This window comes from Pelobates fuscus, chromosome 4, assembly GCF_036172605.1.
Source record: "Pelobates fuscus isolate aPelFus1 chromosome 4, aPelFus1.pri, whole genome shotgun sequence".
In the NCBI taxonomy this organism is placed as follows: domain Eukaryota; kingdom Metazoa; phylum Chordata; class Amphibia; order Anura; family Pelobatidae; genus Pelobates; species Pelobates fuscus.
The window spans coordinates 9,960,783-9,979,816 of record NC_086320.1 but is presented as its reverse complement, the minus strand read 5'-3'; the positions used below and the strand labels follow the sequence as shown (position 1 = coordinate 9,979,816).

Sequence of the window (19,034 nt, the reverse complement as noted above, 5' to 3'; positions counted from 1 at the left end):
ACTTGGTTGCTTGGGAGTGCTGGGTGTTAATGCTGTTTTAAGGGGCCCAGTCTCTGCTCTGAAGATTCAGCAGGACTTGGTTGCTTGGGAGTGCTGGGTGTTAATGCTGTTTTAAGGGGCCCAGTCTCTGCTCTGAAGATTCAGCAGGACTTGGTTGCTTGGGAGTGCTGGGTGTTAATGCTGTTTTAAGGGGCCCAGTCTCTGCTCTGAAGATTCAGCAGGACTTGGTTGCTTGGGAGTGCTGGGTGTTAATGCTGTTTTAAGGGGCCCAGTCTCTGCTCTGAAGATTCAGCAGGACTTGGTTGCTTGGGAGTGCTGGGTGTTAATGCTGTTTTAAGGGGCCCAGTCTCTGCTCTGAAGATTCAGCAGGACTTGGTTGCTTGGGAGTGCTGGGTGTTAATGCTGTTTTAAGGGGCCCAGTCTCTGCTCTGAAGATTCAGCAGGACTTGGTTGCTTGGGAGTGCTGGGTGTTAATGCTGTTTTAAGGGGCCCAGTCTCTGCTCTGAAGATTCAGCAGGACTTGGTTGCTTGGGAGTGCTGGGTGTTAATGCTGTTTTAAGGGGCCCAGTCTCTGCTCTGAAGATTCAGCAGGACTTGGTTGCTTGGGAGTGCTGGGTGTTAATGCTGTTTTAAGGGGCCCAGTCTCTGCTCTGAAGATTCAGCAGGACTTGGTTGCTTGGGAGTGCTGGGTGTTAATGCTGTTTTAAGGGGCCCAGTCTCTGCTCTGAAGATTCAGCAGGACTTGGTTGCTTGGGAGTGCTGGGTGTTAATGCTGTTTTAAGGGGCCCAGTCTCTGCTCTGAAGATTCAGCAGGACTTGGTTGCTTGGGAGTGCTGGGTGTTAATGCTGTTTTAAGGGGCCCAGTCTCTGCTCTGAAGATTCAGCAGGACTTGGTTGCTTGGGAGTGCTGGGTGTTAATGCTGTTTTAAGGGGCCCAGTCTCTGCTCTGAAGATTCAGCAGGACTTGGTTGCTTGGGAGTGCTGGGTGTTAATGCTGTTTTAAGGGGCCCAGTCTCTGCTCTGAAGATTCAGCAGGACTTGGTTGCTTGGGAGTGCTGGGTGTTAATGCTGTTTTAAGGGGCCCAGTCTCTGCTCTGAAGATTCAGCAGGACTTGGTTGCTTGGGAGTGCTGGGTGTTAATGCTGTTTTAAGGGGCCCAGTCTCTGCTCTGAAGATTCAGCAGGACTTGGTTGCTTGGGAGTGCTGGGTGTTAATGCTGTTTTAAGGGGCCCAGTCTCTGCTCTGAAGATTCAGCAGGACTTGGTTGCTTGGGAGTGCTGGGTGTTAATGCTGTTTTAAGGGGCCCAGTCTCTGCTCTGAAGATTCAGCAGGACTTGGTTGCTTGGGAGTGCTGGGTGTTAATGCTGTTTTAAGGGGCCCAGTCTCTGCTCTGAAGATTCAGCAGGACTTGGTTGCTTGGGAGTGCTGGGTGTTAATGCTGTTTTAAGGGGCCCAGTCTCTGCTCTGAAGATTCAGCAGGACTTGGTTGCTTGGGAGTGCTGGGTGTTAATGCTGTTTTAAGGGGCCCAGTCTCTGCTCTGAAGATTCAGCAGGACTTGGTTGCTTGGGAGTGCTGGGTGTTAATGCTGTTTTAAGGGGCCCAGTCTCTGCTCTGAAGATTCAGCAGGACTTGGTTGCTTGGGAGTGCTGGGTGTTAATGCTGTTTTAAGGGGCCCAGTCTCTGCTCTGAAGATTCAGCAGGACTTGGTTGCTTGGGAGTGCTGGGTGTTAATGCTGTTTTAAGGGGCCCAGTCTCTGCTCTGAAGATTCAGCAGGACTTGGTTGCTTGGGAGTGCTGGGTGTTAATGCTGTTTTAAGGGGCCCAGTCTCTGCTCTGAAGATTCAGCAGGACTTGGTTGCTTGGGAGTGCTGGGTGTTAATGCTGTTTTAAGGGGCCCAGTCTCTGCTCTGAAGATTCAGCAGGACTTGGTTGCTTGGGAGTGCTGGGTGTTAATGCTGTTTTAAGGGGCCCAGTCTCTGCTCTGAAGATTCAGCAGGACTTGGTTGCTTGGGAGTGCTGGGTGTTAATGCTGTTTTAAGGGGCCCAGTCTCTGCTCTGAAGATTCAGCAGGACTTGGTTGCTTGGGAGTGCTGGGTGTTAATGCTGTTTTAAGGGGCCCAGTCTCTGCTCTGAAGATTCAGCAGGACTTGGTTGCTTGGGAGTGCTGGGTGTTAATGCTGTTTTAAGGGGCCCAGTCTCTGCTCTGAAGATTCAGCAGGACTTGGTTGCTTGGGAGTGCTGGGTGTTAATGCTGTTTTAAGGGGCCCAGTCTCTGCTCTGAAGATTCAGCAGGACTTGGTTGCTTGGGAGTGCTGGGTGTTAATGCTGTTTTAAGGGGCCCAGTCTCTGCTCTGAAGATTCAGCAGGACTTGGTTGCTTGGGAGTGCTGGGTGTTAATGCTGTTTTAAGGGGCCCAGTCTCTGCTCTGAAGATTCAGCAGGACTTGGTTGCTTGGGAGTGCTGGGTGTTAATGCTGTTTTAAGGGGCCCAGTCTCTGCTCTGAAGATTCAGCAGGACTTGGTTGCTTGGGAGTGCTGGGTGTTAATGCTGTTTTAAGGGGCCCAGTCTCTGCTCTGAAGATTCAGCAGGACTTGGTTGCTTGGGAGTGCTGGGTGTTAATGCTGTTTTAAGGGGCCCAGTCTCTGCTCTGAAGATTCAGCAGGACTTGGTTGCTTGGGAGTGCTGGGTGTTAATGCTGTTTTAAGGGGCCCAGTCTCTGCTCTGAAGATTCAGCAGGACTTGGTTGCTTGGGAGTGCTGGGTGTTAATGCTGTTTTAAGGGGCCCAGTCTCTGCTCTGAAGATTCAGCAGGACTTGGTTGCTTGGGAGTGCTGGGTGTTAATGCTGTTTTAAGGGGCCCAGTCTCTGCTCTGAAGATTCAGCAGGACTTGGTTGCTTGGGAGTGCTGGGTGTTAATGCTGTTTTAAGGGGCCCAGTCTCTGCTCTGAAGATTCAGCAGGACTTGGTTGCTTGGGAGTGCTGGGTGTTAATGCTGTTTTAAGGGGCCCAGTCTGAAATATAAGGTCTGAGGTTAGAAAAAAAAGAAATAAAACACACTATTATGGGTGGGGAGACATGGGGCTATTGAGGTAATTAATTCGAGATGAAAAACTAAAAATAACATTTGGGATAAAAAGATAGGAAGGATCAGATAGGTGAAAGTCATAAACCATGAACATAAATTTACAAGATTATCAGTGAGTAGTAACACTAGGTAAACAAACAATTAACAAAAAGTCTTAAAGAATGAACATAAAATGACATGATCACAGCAGCTTTAAGCAAAACAAGAACAGAAGATCGGGATGGGAGATATAGGTATCAATTAAGTAGTGATAGTATAGGGAGGGAGATGGAATAGAACACAATTTTAAAATAAGAGTTTAAAGGAAACAGGAATACAGGTATTCTTGAGTAGATCTTCCAGAGATGATACCTCTGCTCTGAAGATTCAGCAGGACTTGGTTGCTTGGGAGTGCTGGGTGTTAATGCTGTTTTAAGGGGCCCAGTCTCTGCTCTGAAGATTCAGCAGGACTTGGTTGCTTGGGAGTGCTGGGTGTTAATGCTGTTTTAAGGGGCCCAGTCTCTGCTCTGAAGATTCAGCAGGACTTGGTTGCTTGGGAGTGCTGGGTGTTAATGCTGTTTTAAGGGGCCCAGTCTCTGCTCTGAAGATTCAGCAGGACTTGGTTGCTTGGGAGTGCTGGGTGTTAATGCTGTTTTAAGGGGCCCAGTCTCTGCTCTGAAGATTCAGCAGGACTTGGTTGCTTGGGAGTGCTGGGTGTTAGGTGTGTGTCTAACGCTGAATAAAGCTATTGACAAGCTTTCTGGCCAGGGCATCTTTGTTTCTTGTGACATTTTTAACATTCTGGCTTTTAGGGTGACATTCATGCGTTCCACTTTGCCACTACTTTGTGGGTGGTAAGGGGTGTGAAAAGCTAGGGTCACTCCCAGAGCAGTCCAAATTTCTTTAGTCACTGTTGCTGTAAAGGCTGGGCCCTGGTCACTCTCAATAACTTCTGGTAGTCCAAATCTACATACAATTTCTGTGAGCAGACGTCTTGCTGTTGTTTTGGCAGTGATGTTGGTTACTGGATAGGCTTCTGGCCAACCTGAAAACATGTCCACTATTACTAGTGCATATTCATGAGGCCCACTCTTGGGCATTTGTATGTGGTCAATCTGAATTCTCTGGAATGGGTATATTGGCTTAGCCAGGTGCTTCCAGGGCACTATAGTTGGTTTTCCTGGGTTGCATTTTGCGCAAATGACACAGGCCTTGCAGAAGTTGTTGACCAGTGTTGTAATTCCAGGTGCTTCATAATACTTCTGTATTAGGGCAGCCATTAAGTCTTTTGACAGATGTGCCCATTGGACAACTGCTGGATATAAATTCTTAGGGAGACAGAATCTAAAGTTGTTGTAGTATACCCCATCCTTTAGGACTGCTCATTTCTTCTTCCATTTCTGTATTTCTTCAGGGGCAGTTGTAGTTTGCTGTTCCCGTAGGATTCTTAAGTCAGTAGGAAGAGTCTGCAAGGTAAAAATAGGAATTTCTTCGTGTCCGGACACTTCTTCATCCACTCTCTGCAATTTTCTTGCTGCTTGCTTAGCAGCCTGATCAGCCAAGTGGTTGCCCTTTGCTTCATCTGTATCCAATTTGCCATGTGCCTTTACTTTCAAAATGGCCACTTCTTCTGGGAGTAGGAGGGCATCCATTAGTTCCTTGATTGCAGAACTGTGTTTGACTGGCGTACCGGCAGTGGTAAGAAATCCTCTTGTTTTCCAAATTAAACCGAAGTCATGTGCCACGCCCAGTGCGTATCTTGAATCTGTGTAGATGTTGGCACGCTTTCCTTCAGAGATCTTGCATGCTGAAGTCAGGGCTTGCAATTCGGCTTCTTGTGCAGACATTGTTGGTGGTAAAAATGATGACTTGATAACTTCATCTGTTGTGGTTACGGCATATCCTGTGTGGTATTTTCCTTCTTCATCGGCATACCTTGAACCGTCCACAAACAGAGTGAGATCAGGATCTACTAATGGATCCTCATGCACGGTTGGTAGATGTATTGTCTCCATTTTCATCTGTTCAAAACAGTCATGAGGTGTCTCTGGGTCATAGTCATTCACTATGACCAGATCTTGAAATTCATTTTCCAGGAAGTGGCGTGGCCATGCTTCCAGATGGTCAATTGTTGGGTATTTGACAATGCCATTTTCCTGTAGCTGTGATTCATTCATGGTGGCCCATAATTTTGCCATGGGCCCAAGATCATTCCATGAACTTGTTTTCAACTTGGTGACAGGGACATGTGGGATGGCAATGTCCCAATGACGATACAAGTATTTGAGTTCTGAAGGTAGATGAATCAAGACCATGCTGTTGCCTTCAGAGTCACAGTAGAAATCTTGTGAAGTAAGTTTCACCTCCACCAGATGATAGATCTCATCTTCATAGCAAGGTTCAGGAGTGATGTTTGGCTTGTACCACATGGTACAGAAGGCATATCCTGCTCCCTCACAGAGAGGTGTTTGTCCGTCATGAAAGGATAAATCAGGATGCATTCTCTTGATGGTGCCAGCAAGAAGGAAAATGTAGGTTTCATCCATGATAATGAGGGGCCAAGACAACTAGAGGGTGGCCAAGGACCAGGTCTGCAGTTCTTTCAATTAGTTCCCTGGCTGCAAAAACGGCCCGAAGGCAAGAAGGGATCCCTCTGGCCACAATATCCAGCTGGCAGGAGAAAAATCCAATAGGCCTTTGACGGCCTTTTGATTCATGTGTTTGGGTAAGGACTCCTGTAGCATGGCCTTGTCTTTCAGAGACAAATAATTTGAAGGGTTTGGTATAGTCTGGTAGGCCAAGAGCAGGAGCAGATGCAATGGCACGTTTTAGTGTACAGAAGTTGTCATGTGCTTCAATGGTCAGGCAGAATGGGTCTGACTTGAGTGCATCATAGAGTGGTTGCATGAGTAGAGAGGCTTCTGGGATCCATGCTCGGCAGTAGGAAATGAGGCCTAAGAAGGCATGTAGAGCATCAGAGGCAGGGAGCACAAGGCTGAGGTGTCTGACACAGATAGAGGGGTAGATAATTCTACTTGTCCATCTGGAGTGAAGATGATAGATGCCTGCAGGCGTGAAAGAACATCAGCGCTTAACAGGTTAATGGGGCATGTGGAGGACACCACAAAACGAGCAAGCAAGCTAGGGTAGTTGCCAACTCGTAATGGAGTTGTTAAAGGACTTTGTCTTGGTAGGCCATCCACTCCTACACAAGAGACATCAATTTTTGACAGAAATGATGGGTCTGGCAGATCTTGTTCTCGTAGAACACTTCGGGCTGCACCTGTGTCAACAAGAAATGTAGTAGGTTGTCCTTCAATGGGTAGAGTCACAGTGGCAAGTGGCCCCCCCTTATCCCCTGAAGACACTGCCATGACAGGGGTTAATGACACAGGCTTGCCAATATCCTAATCATCTGGCTCCTCAACAATTGGAACTGTTTTTGGGGCCTTGGGGACATGTGCAGCCTTTGTCACTTTCTTGGGTTCTGGACATTCACCCCTGAAGTGACCTTTAGCACCACAATTAAAGCAATGTCCATCCTCGGGTTTGGTGCCTTTTGGAACAGGTCCGGGGCGGGACACCATGAGAGGAGCTGAATTGGGCTTTCTAGGAGTCTGAGCAGATTCCAGTCCCTTAGCAACTTGGAGTAAGGTATCCAGAGGAACTACTCTAAATTCAGGGCGTGCAGCAACGATTCCCTTGCGTATGGAATCCTTGATGCCTAGAACAAATGAACCAGACAGCATTTGAGAAGGGATCTTATTTGTGAGAGCAAATCCCAAATCTGTAAACACTTGAAACAGTCTTGCGTGAAACCTTTCCACTGATTATCCTTTTTCTTTATCAGTAAGGCCAGCAGCCTGATCTGCAAGTTTGTCCTTAGCCCATTCCTTTAGCTGGTTGCAGAATGCTACTCCGGAAGCATAATCAATATCAGTAGTAAGCAAATCCGTGCTGAGGTGGTGGGCTATGCTGGGCCAGTATGCATCTCCAGCTTTAATGGCACAAATGCTTAGTAAATCTCGCCATGCGGCGGAATAAGTTTTTTGGATTTGAACTATCCCTCGGTAAAAAGGCATAGGTTGCTTTTCTGGGTCAGGGAGTGATTTCATCAGAGCACTAGCCTGAGTAGGATTAAAAGAAACATATTTAGGAGGAGCCTGATCTCCCCGGCCCATATGTCCGAAGGGATCATCGAGGGAACAGCGAGGCTGAGGCTCAATGGAATCCGGTAAGCCCTGGTAACCTTGAGAGCCGGCCTCTTCATACTCATCTTCGTATGTAACTTGGACCCCTCTGGGAAGTGGGAAGTGGATAGAGCTCCGCCGGTCCTCTCCTCCCTCCCTCTGTTACACCCCAGCAAGCGGCCGCCTGGAAGTGTCTCTGGGTCGGTAAAGGGAGGTCTTTGATCTCCCCACCGGCCCATTGAGGCACACAGCAGGGCTGGCGCTCGGGTAGCGCTGGCCCTGCAGGAGCCGGCCGGGGAGATCCTGTGATCTCCCTGCCGGCCTCGGCCCCACGGCCATCGCGGCCCACCGGGCATTTGCCCGGTATGCCCGATGCCCAGTCCGGGCCTGCACACAGCACTCCACCCATGTACACACAAACACATACACTGCACCCCTCAATGCAGTATGTTTGTGTGTATGTATTCAGCAGTCTGTGTGTACTCAGAAGTTTGTCTGTGTGTACTCAGCATTCTGTGTGTGTGTGTATTCAGAAGTCTATGTGTATTCAGCAGTGCGTATTCAGCATTCTATGTGTGTGTGTATTCAGCATTTTGTGTGTGTATTCAGCAGTCTATGTGTATTTGCATTTGTATTGCCGGTAATACTGCAATACCAGCATGGCCAGGCAGCCTCAAATACAGGCTGTGCCTCAAAATAGCAGTCTGGAGGAAAATCTAAGACTAGTGTGTAAAGGCTCCATCAGCCTCTATGTTAATTCGGCCCTGCGCATATACCCATAACAATAATCTATATATAGGAAAAGTGTAGTGTACTCAATCACCCTCCTCCCCTCAATCGAAACCCGGAAGTGACCACCGATCATCATGTGATTTGCGTGATGACGTAATCACGTTAAACGTGCGTGATAGCGTATATGTGGTTGCTAGGAAACCAATCTAAACGGTGATGACTGGGTTAGAGTGATTCTGTGTGAACTAAATAGCATAATATGTGTGATCATTATGTAAAACATATATAGGACGCTATTTAAAGCGTTATAATAGTAGTGGAGCAAATACAGTGTGAGACATCCTAAAAAATAGTGTAAAATAGTGTAATAGTGTAAATAGTGTATTTACCATGAAACAAAATGTCTAAATCAATAGTATCTTAATGGTTGTTAACCAACATTATGTTTTTGCGTATGACAAATTAAGTATTTTGTATTATATAAGATAATTCAGGTTAGAATAGGAGTATAGAATCCAATTTACTGAGCAATTATATTTGAATCTAAAGACCACATGTCTCTCACTTCCTCCACATATCATCAATTATAAAAATCCATGTTATTTATAGGGCGTCCTGAAAATAGCCTAAGGTTTACTTTGGTCACTCTACATAGTCGTAACCATATATATAATATAATAGTTCAATATTATAGGGAACACCCAATCTAGACATAGATTAGAGATAAAGAGAAGAAAAAAGGAAGAAGCATGAAAGAGGATTTAAAGAATATGCTAGTATAAAAATAAAAAATAATAAAAAAATACATAAAAATAAAAAATATAAAAAAATATATAAAAAAAATATAAAAAAATATAAAAAATATAAAAAAATAAAAAAAAAATAATAAAGAATAGAAAATAAAGAATAAACAAGCTCTAAATCCGCGCGGTCACAGGGGGCACAAGCACCGCCAAGGGAGCCTCTAACCTCCTACCAACCGCCGTGCTGGGAACAAAGCTCACCACCCCACTCAGCAGCGAACCCCCCACTGGGACAGAAGGGGACCAGATGGAGCGCAGTTGACTATCCAACCCCTGGGGACCCTGTGCCCCCTTCCCTGCTCTAAGAGGTAAAATGGCAGGGAGGGCGCCATCAGTTACATGGGATGGGATGGGGGACAGAAATACAGGGGAGGGGTGCATGGGGTACAGAAAGACTGGGGAGGAGGGCATGGGGGTATGGGGGGAGAGAGACATGGGAGGAGGGCATGAGGGAGAGAGATAGACATGGGAGGGGGCTTTGGGGGGAGAGATATATGGGAGGGGGCATGGGGGAGAGAGAGACATGGTAGGGGGCATGGGGGAAGAGGGAGACATAAGATGGGGCATGGGGGAGAGAGACACGGATGGGTGGGGGGAGAGTGACATGGATGTGTGGGGGGCATGGAGAGAGACACGGATGGGTGGGGGATATGTGGGGGAGAGTGACACGGATGGGTGGGGGACATGAGGCGGGAGAGAGACATGCGTGGGGACATGAGGCAGGAGAGAGACACAGATCGGTGGGGCACATGAGGTGGGAGAGAGACATGGGTGGGGGGTAGGGGAGAGAGAGACATGGGTGGAGGACATGAGGCGGGAGAGAGACATGGATGGGTGGGGGACAAGAGGCGGGAGAGAGACACGGACGGTTGTGGGACAAGAGCCGGAAGAGAGACACGGATGGGTGGGGGACATGAGGCTGGAGAGAGACACGGATGGGTGGGGGACATGAGGACTGGACTGGGCCGTTAAAGGATCACTATATTGTCAGGAAAACATATCGGTTTTCCTGACACTATAGTGCCCTGAGGGTGCCCCCACTCTCAGGGTCCCCCTCCCGTGGCGCTGAAGGGGTTAAAACCCCTTCAGCCACTTACCTTAATCCTGCGCTGGGCTCCCTCGGTGTTGGTGACCTCTCCTCCCTCACCGACGTCAGCTCCCTCTCCCGATGTCAGCGGAGCCGAATGCGCATGCGCGACAAGCTGTCAATAGGAAAGCATTTCTCAATAGGCATAATATGCTGGAAGTAAGTGAGGTCACATTACTTCCTCCCAAGTAAAAGGGTGCCGCTGGGGGGGAGGAGGAGGAGGAGGAGTGGGACTGAGGAAACCTGGTGCCTCAGACTCCCATCATCCTTATCCAGCAAGCTCGCACTGGACCCAAGGGAAGCCACCTTTCTGTACCCAAAAGGTAAGGAGACCGGAGGGTGGCTAAAATATGGAAACATTTTATTTTTTTCATTTCTAATTTCACTTTTATTAATCAGACATTACAAACACACATCTGTTACATACAGGGGATAACTGCATGTTAAAAATCCTAGAAAGTTACAGTATTATTAAATAGAAATAAAAAAATTATATTTATCTGAATTTCACAAATATTTATTTTAACTTCTATTATTGCAGAAAGTGTTGTCAAAGGCTGCACACTATTTCCAAATGTCACTTTTGCCAAATTCTTTACCAGGGTAAGGACAGAGTTGAGACATTATATTGGCCAAGGTTTCTGGGAGTTGCTGTCCAGCAGATGCAGAGATTAAAATATGTAAATTGATATTTATATGTGTGTGTATCTGGTTGTGTGTGTGCCAGTTTGTGTATCTGACTGTGTGTGTGTGTGTGTATTTGGCTGTGTGTATGTGTGTCAGTGTTTATGTGCACCTGTGTGTCTGTGTCTGTGTTTGTGTGTCTGTTATGTGTATCTGTGTGTGTTTCTGAGTGTGTCTATATTTTTGAGTGTGTAAGTGTGCGCCGAGGCAAAAAATTATGGGTTTAGTTTTTTTTTTTTTTACCACCTTTTAACACCTAATCTGCACATCATCTTTTGCCTAGATTAGGTGTTTTTAAAAAAACAAAAAATATCTGTCAGCACCGAAGTTGCTGTTTAGTGGATAAGGGAGTGCGCTTGGATTTGCGCTTTTTCATTGTATAAATTGGCTCCCAGCAGCACCCTATTTATGCATGTTCAGGTGAGTGCAGCCAGCCCCCTGGTTTCGGCACTAATATGGTGTGTGTGATGTCCCTGTGTTATGCTTGTAAAAAGGTGTGATGTGCCCTGTGTTATGCTTGTAAAAAGGTGTGATGTGCCCTGTGTTATGCTTGTAAAAAGGTGTGATGTGCCCAGGGCCGCCATCAGGGGGTGACAACCATGACGGTTGTCACGGGCCCGGCGGCCCTGGGGGGCCCGCACTGCTCTTGTAGTCCTGTGCCCCACTTTCCCTCCCTGCACACATAGATAGCGAATATCGCTATCTATGTGTGCAGCCGCGGGCCCCCGGCTCCCTGTTACCGCAGAGGGGGCCCAGGCAGCACACAGCTTCTACTCTTCTCTCTTCTCTCTTGTAAAAACTCTCGCGAGACCCGGTTGCCATGGCAACGCTCCGCGGGTCTCGCGAGAATTATTGGAAGAGAGGAGAGAAGAGTAGAAGCTGTGTGCTGCCTGGGCCCCCTCTGCGGTAACAGGGAGCCGGGGGGCCCTCCACCGGACCACCAGGAATCATGGAATCTCCCCCCTCCCTGGACAAGGTAAGCAGGGAGGGGGGAGAAACCATTTAATTAAATTAAAAAAAAATAAAATGTAAAAATGTCCCCCCCGTCCTCTGAGTCCCACCGGGTGGCCCATGCACTTAGTGTGTGTACTGTGTGTATGTGGCAGTGTTTGTGGGGCAGTGTGTGTAGTGTGTGTGTGGGGGCAGTGTGTATAGTGTGTGTATGGGGGCAGTGTTTGTGGGGCAGTGTGTGTAGTGTGTGTGTGGGGCAGTGTGTGTAGTGTGTGTATGGGGGCAGTGTGTGTAGTGTGTGTATGGGGGCAGTGTTTGTGGGGCAGTGTTTGTAGTGTGTGTGTGGGGCAGTGTGTGTAGTGTGTGTATGGGGCGGTGTTTGTGGGGCAGAGTGTGTAGTGTGTGTATGGAGGCAGTGTTTGTGGGGCAGTATTTGTAGTGTGTGTGTGGGGCAGTGTGTGTAGTGTGTGTGTGTGGGGGCAGTGTTTGTGGGGCAGTGTGTGTAGTGTGTGTGTGTGTGTATGGGGCAGTGTTTGTGGGGCAGTGTGTGTAGTGTGTGTATGGGAGCAGTGTATGGGGGGCAGTGTGTGTATGGTGGCAGTGTTTGTAGTGTGTGTGTGGGGCAGTGTTTGTGGGGCAGTGTGTGTAGTGTGTGTGTGGGGCAGTGTGTGTAGTGTGTGTATGGGGCAGTGTGTGTATGGGGGCAGTGTATGGGGGCAGTGTGTGTAGTGTGTGTGTGGGGCAGTGTGTATAGTGTGTGTATGGGGGCAGTGTTTGTGGGGCACTGTGTGTAGTGTGTGTGTGTGTGTGTGTGTGTGTGTGTGGTGTGTGTATGGGGGCAGTGTTTGTGGGGCAGTGTGTGTAGTGTGTGTGTGTGTGTGGTGTGTGTATGGGGGCAGTGTTTGTGGGGCAGTGTGTGTATGGGGGCAGTGTGTGTATGGGGGCAGTGTGTGTGGGGCAGTGTGTGTAGTGTTTGTATGGGGGACAGTGTGTGTAGTGTGTGTATGGGGGCAGTGTGTGTGGGGCAGTGTGTGTAGTGTGTGTATGGTGGGCAGTGTGTGTAGTGGGTGTATGGGGGGCAGTGTGTGTAGTGTGTGTATGGGGGGCAGTGTGTATAGTGTGTGTATGGGGAGCAGTGTTTGTGGGGCAGTGTGTATAGTGTGTGTATGGGGGCAGTGTTTGTGGGGCAGTGTGTGTAGTGTGTGTATGGGGGGCAGTGTGTGTAGTGTGTGTATGGGGGGCAGTGTGTATAGTGTGTGTATGGGGGCAGTGTTTGTGGGGTAGTGTGTATAGTGTGTGTATGGGGCAGTGTGTATAGTGTGTGTATGGGGGCAGTGTTTGTGGGGTAGTGTGTATAGTGTGTGTATGGGGGCAGTGTTTGTGGGGTAGTGTGTATAGTGTGTGTATAGGGGCAGTGTGTATAGTGTGTGTATGGGGGGCAGTGTTTGTAGGGCAGTATGTGTAATGTGTGTATGGCGGGCAGTGTGTATAGTGTGTGTATGGGGTAGTGTGTGTTACAAATCGCTATTTGTAACTGGCCCTTTAAATGAGAAATTGCCCTGCTTCCCTGGATTGTGGAGAAGCATGTTTGCCAGCCTCCTTCCTCATGACTATGGCCCCTGGAAGATTGTGCCCCTGAAAACTGATGAACTTTTATTGGGTGTGTATGGCCCTTTAAGAACCGTCTGGGGACATCTTGTAACTTTGGTGAACAATACCCCTTTAAGACTATGATGTAGATTAATTTAGAAATAAACAAATATGTTTAAATGTCTATCTGTTCCTGTCCAAATCTGAGATGATTAAATTGCGTATACGCAGAAGTAAGTTCACACTGACACATGGAGTTCAGGTTAAAAGCACTTCAGAAAATTTAATGGCATCTGGTTAGAAAACGGGTATGCAGACCCTTTTAAAGGCAAAATGACATCATCATTGAATATCAGATAATAACAAATAAACATCATTAATTGGATTAAATGTTAAGTGGCTTATGTCAGTGTCCACCCATCAATATTATTAATTGGCTCAGGGATTTGAGTGACTAGTGGGGCACCCTCCCATCATGGGATGCCGTCTTTACTCGATGGGAGGGGGAATCTAGCGGCTAGCCATTTTGGGTAGTTAGTGATGTCAGACTCGTGATCAGGCTCAGGGTTCTTTTTATGAATAGAACATTTCATTAGTACAGTGTTCTCATGGTCTTCAGATTATACTATGTTGCAAATTACAGGAGATTCAGCAATTCCGGGGTTAGTCATGTCTTTATAGAAAATACAGTCTCTATTCATTATACTAAATGCTGTTAGGAAATTCTGTCATGTAATGTAGACAAAATGGAGGGTCTGTCATAATGTGAGGTTATGTGAGATTAAAATGGAGTTAGTACAATAATTCAATACAGGTGCAATAAAGATTTTTAAATAATTCTACATCAACTATGTCCCCAGACCTGTAAAATAACTTGCCCCTGGCCTTCCCCCACTTGGTTCAGTAAATAGGGCTTACTGAACCAAGTACCACACAGGCGGACCACCCAGAAGTTAAAGTGTGCAGGCAATTTACCTCCCAGGCTGTGAGGTTACTGCAGGTTAATTGCACGTGGCGGCGGCCATCTTGGTTCAGTCGAATGCGGTCAGCGGTGTATGCTAAAGATTCTGTGGAACTGAAATCGGCTACACATTTTGCCGAACACCGCTGACCCTTACCTTCTCCTACACTTCGTTTTTCAGCTCCAGAGACTAAGTCCCGTTCGAAATGGGACTTAGTCGTTTTTTCGCATGAAATTGACCGGCCGCACAGCCCAAATCTATGGAACTGTTTTGGGCAGGAAATTGTGCTTGCGGTCGGTCATAAAGGGACCTCCAGCTAACTTTTGATCCACTGTTTGGGGCAGTGTGTGTATGGGGAGCAATGTTTGTGGGGCAGTGTGTGTACGAGGGGCAGTGTTTGTGGTGTGTGTATGGGGGCAGTGTTTGTGGGGCAGTGTGTGTAGTGTGTGTATGGGGGCAGTGTTTGTGGGGCAGTGTGTGTATGTGGGGCAGTGTTTGTAGTGTGTGTGTGGGGGAAATGTTTGTGGGGCAGTGTGTGTGTGTGGCAGTGTGTGTAGTGTGTATGGGGGCAGTGTTTGTGGGGAAGTGTATGTAGTGTGTGTGGGGGCAGTGTTTGTGGGGCAGTGTGTGTAGTGTGTGTGTGTGGGGCAGTGTGTGTAGTGTGTGTATGGGGCAGTGTGTGTATGGGGCAGTGTATGGGGGCAGTGTGTGTACTGTGTGTATGTGGCAGTGTTTGTGGGGCAGTGTGTGTAGTGTGTGTGTGGGGGCAGTGTGTATAGTGTGTGTATGGGGGCAGTGTTTGTGGGGCAGTGTGTGCAGTGTGTGTGTGGGGCAGTGTGTGTAGTGTGTGTATGGGGGCAGTGTGTGTAGTGTGTGTATGGGGGCAGTGTTTGTGGGGCAGTGTTTGTAGTGTGTGTGTGGGGCAGTGTGTGTAGTGTGTGTATGGGGCAGTGTTTGTGGGGCAGTGTGTGTAGTGTGTGTATGGGGGCAGTGTTTGTGGGGCAGTATTTGTAGTGTGTGTGGGGCAGTGTGTGTAGTGTGTGTGTGTGGGGGGGCAGTGTTTGTGGGGCAGTGTGTGTAGTGTGTGTGTGTGTGTATGGGGCAGTGTTTGTGGGGCAGTGTGTGTAGTGTGTGTATGGGGACAGTGTATGGGGGGCAGTGTGTGTATGGTGGCAGTGTTTGTAGTGTGTGTGTGGGGCAGTGTTTGTGGGGCAGTGTGTGTAGTGTGTGTGTGGGGCAGTGTGTGTAGTGTGTGTATGGGGCAGTGTGTGTATGGGGGCAGTGTATGGGGGCAGTGTGTGTAGTGTGTGTGTGGGGCAGTGTGTATAGTGTGTGTATGGGGGCAGTGTTTGTGGGGCACTGTGTGTAGTGTGTGTGTGTGTGTGTGTGGTGTGTGTATGGGGGCAGTGTTTGTGGGGCAGTGTGTGTAGTGTGTGTGTGTGTGGTGTGTGTATGGGGGCAGTGTTTGTGGGGCAGTGTGTGTATGGGGGCAGTGTGTGTATGGGGGCAGTGTGTGTATGGGGGCAGTGTGTGTGGGGCAGTGTGTGTAGTGTTTGTATGGGGGGCAGTGTGTGTAGTGTGTGTATGGGGGGCAGTGTGTGCAGTGTGTGTGTGTGTGTGTGTGTGGTGTGTGTATGGGGGCAGTGTTTGTGGGGCAGTGTGTGTATGGGGGCAGTGTGTGTATGGGGGCAGTGTGTGTGGGGCAGTGTGTGTAGTGTGTGTATGGGGGGGCAGTGTGTGTAGTGTGTGTATGGGGGGCAGTGTGTGTGGGGCAGTGTGTGTAGTGTGTGTATGGGGGGCAGTGTGTGTAGTGTGTGTATGGGGGGACAGTGTGTGTATGGGGGGACAGTGTGTGTAGTGTGTGTATGGGGGGCAGTGTGTGTAGTGTGTGTATGGGGGGCAGTGTGTATAGTGTGTGTATGGGGGGCAGTGTTTGTGGGGCAGTGTGTATAGTGTGTGTATGGGGGCAGTGTTTGTGGGGCAGTGTGTGTAGTGTGTGTATGGGGGGCAGTGTGTGTAGTGTGTGTATGGGGGGCAGTGTGTATAGTGTGTGTATGGGGGGCAGTGTTTGTGGGGCAGTATGTGTAATGTGTGTATGGCGGGCAGTGTGTATAGTGTGTGTATGGGGGCAGTGTTTGTGGGGTAGTGTGTGTTACAAATCGCTATTTGTAACTGGCCCTTTAAATGAGAAATTGCCCTGCGTCCCTGGATTGTGGAGAAGCATGTTTGCCAGCCTCCTTCCTCATGACTATGGCCCCTGGAAGATTGTGCCCCTGAAAACTGATGAACTTTTATTGGGTGTGTATGGCCCTTTAAGAACCGTCTGGGGACATATTGTGACTTTGCTGAACAATACCCCTTTAAGACTATGTCCCCAGACCTGTAAAATAACTTGCCCCTGGCTTTCCCCCACTTGGTTCAGTAAATAGGGCTTACTGAACCAAGTACCACACAGGCGGACCACCCAGAAGTTAAAGTGTGCAGGCAATTTACCTCCCAGGCTGTGAGGTTACTGCAGGTTAATTGCACGTGGCGGCGGCCATCTTGGTTCAGTCGAATGCGGTCAGCGGTGTATGCTAAAGATTCTGTGGAACTGAAATCGGCTACACATTTTGCCGAACACCGCTGACCCTTACCTTCTCCTACACTTCGTTTTTCAGCTCCAGAGACTAAGTCCCGTTCGAAATGTCGTTTTTTCGCATGAAATTGACCGGCCGCACAGCCCAAATCTATGGAACTGTTTTGGGCAGGAAATTGTGCTTGCGGTCGGTCATAAAGGGACCTCCAGCTAACTTTTGATCCACTGGAGGGATTTGGCTGATTTTTGGAAGTGTTTATGTTTGATGTATGCTGAGTCTGAATATGGAGATTGAATGTATAGTTTTAAAGTTACAGTGTATGTGTGAAAACTGTATTTTTACTGTTTGCTAATATGTTTATCTGAGGGGAGGAGACGTGGGGGTGGTACCATGTATGTGATTGGTTAATTTCATCCTCCCCCTGGGAGTGTCCTGTATGTACCTTTTTGTAATAAAAAGCAGGCTGGGTGTCCCAGTCCTCAGTTCTTCTTGACCCTTCAAAACGTAGCCTCGTCTCGTTATTGGAGGGAATTGCTGTATCACACTGGGGATTGCTATGCTCTGCATATTCCCCTGAGCTTAATCACTTAGCTCTTTTAAGAGCTTGTTCCTGTTACACTCTCCTGGAGGAGAGGTCTTCCCCACACGGTCCTGGAGGACAGAAGCCGATCCAGGGTGGAAGCAAGACGGCGCGGCTCCAGTTAAGCTACGGCGGTTGTGGAGCCTGCGGTGGTTGTGGTGTCGTCTGCAGTGCTTGGAGTCCTCTGAGAGCGCTAGGAGCATCCATCAACGGAGGGTACTCGGTCGGAGTACACGGAGCTCCGTTACAGTGTGTATAGTGTGTGTATGGGGCAGTGTTTGTGGGGCAGTGTTTGTGGGGTAGTGTGTATAGTGTGTGTATTGGGGCAGTGTTTGTGGGGTAGTGTGTGTATGGGGGCAGTGTTTGTGGGGTAGTGTGTATAGTGTGTGTATGGGGCAGTGTGTATAGTGTGTGTATGGGGGCCAGTGTGTGTAGTGTATGTATATGGGGGGAAGGAGGGTAGGGAGGCTTTTTTTTTAATGTAATTAAAATAAATATAAATGTTATGTCCCCCCCTCCCTTCTTACCTTTACTGGGAGGAGGGGGGACATCTTTCGTTCCCTGGTGGTCCCAGTGGGATTCATTGGTGGTTCCAGTGGTAGTAGTGAACTCTAGTCCGCGCTCCTGGGCTAGAGTTCACTCTCGCGAGATTTGGAGCGTTGCCGTGGTAACCGCGGCAACGCTCCAAGCTCGCGAGAGGAGGACCCGGAGGAGCTGCAGGTAAGAGCTCCCGGGTCCTCTCTCACTCCCTCCCCTGCCGGCTGTCAGCAATGTGCCTGCGGACCGGGGAGTAGGTCTCTGATCTCTGATCTTCCTCCCCGGTCTGCAGGCACATTGCAGGGCTGGCATTTGGGCAATGTCAGCCCTGCATCAGCCGGCGGGGTGAGAATCTCGGGGGGGGGGGGGAATTGCCCCGTTGCCCCCCCCTGGATCCGCCAATGGACTGTTGGTGGGTCTTGAGGACAGGTTTGGGAAACGCTGCATTAGAGCAAACCCTTTCATTGGCATTATTGGGAATGCATTGTTTAAGAACTGGCTGAGGGAGTTCTGCTTGTTTCATATAGAGAGAAGGGGCTTTGGGTGAGTGGCAGGGCTCAGGAACTTTCAATTCCTTTTTATTCACTTTTTATGGGACATGGAGGATGAGGAAACAAAAGATAATGCTAGATTTATTTCTTTAGCTTCCCTTTACATGGTGGAAAACTTTGATCTAAAAAGAATCTTCTAAGGTAGATCCAACACCCTCTTTTTGTCTCCTCTTGATCTCCTCCTCCTTAACCCAGTAGTTAGGAATGGAAAGGGAAAACTCCAATTGAAGGTATAGACAAAATTTATTCAAATGAAAATTATAATCAATAAAAGGTAAAAGATTTAAAAATCAATATAAAAATTCGTATAAAATCAGTCCAGTTTATATTGATTTTTAAATCTTTTACCTTTTATTGATTATAATTTTCATTTGAATAAATTTTGTCTATACCTTCAATTGGAGTTTTCCCTTTCCATTCCTAACTACTGGGTTAAGGAGGAGGAGATCAAGAGGAGACAAAAATAGGGTGTTGGATCTACCTTAGAAGATCCTGAGGCGCTAACCATTTGAGCCAAGTGTATTATTGGCTCTATGTTTGTGAGTTACCCATTTATTATTCATCTCAATTTATTTCTGTAATAACCATCTGCACTTAGATCTGCTTGTTTGTTATTTACAGATTAATGCAATTGTACCTTGTCTACCCATATCATACTACTGTTTATCAAGTTAAACCTAAGCTCCACTTATTTCTGTTTTATAGGCATCAGAACATACCTGCA

General features: G+C 48.0%; 1 protein-coding gene across 1 annotated transcript in view; it reads left to right on the top strand.

Annotated features, from left to right (window-relative positions):
- Positions 1-19,034, top strand: part of LOC134608282 (fucolectin-1-like) — an 80,160-nt gene that overhangs the window by 16,512 nt on the left and 44,614 nt on the right. The gene's annotated exons all lie outside the window — the stretch shown is intronic.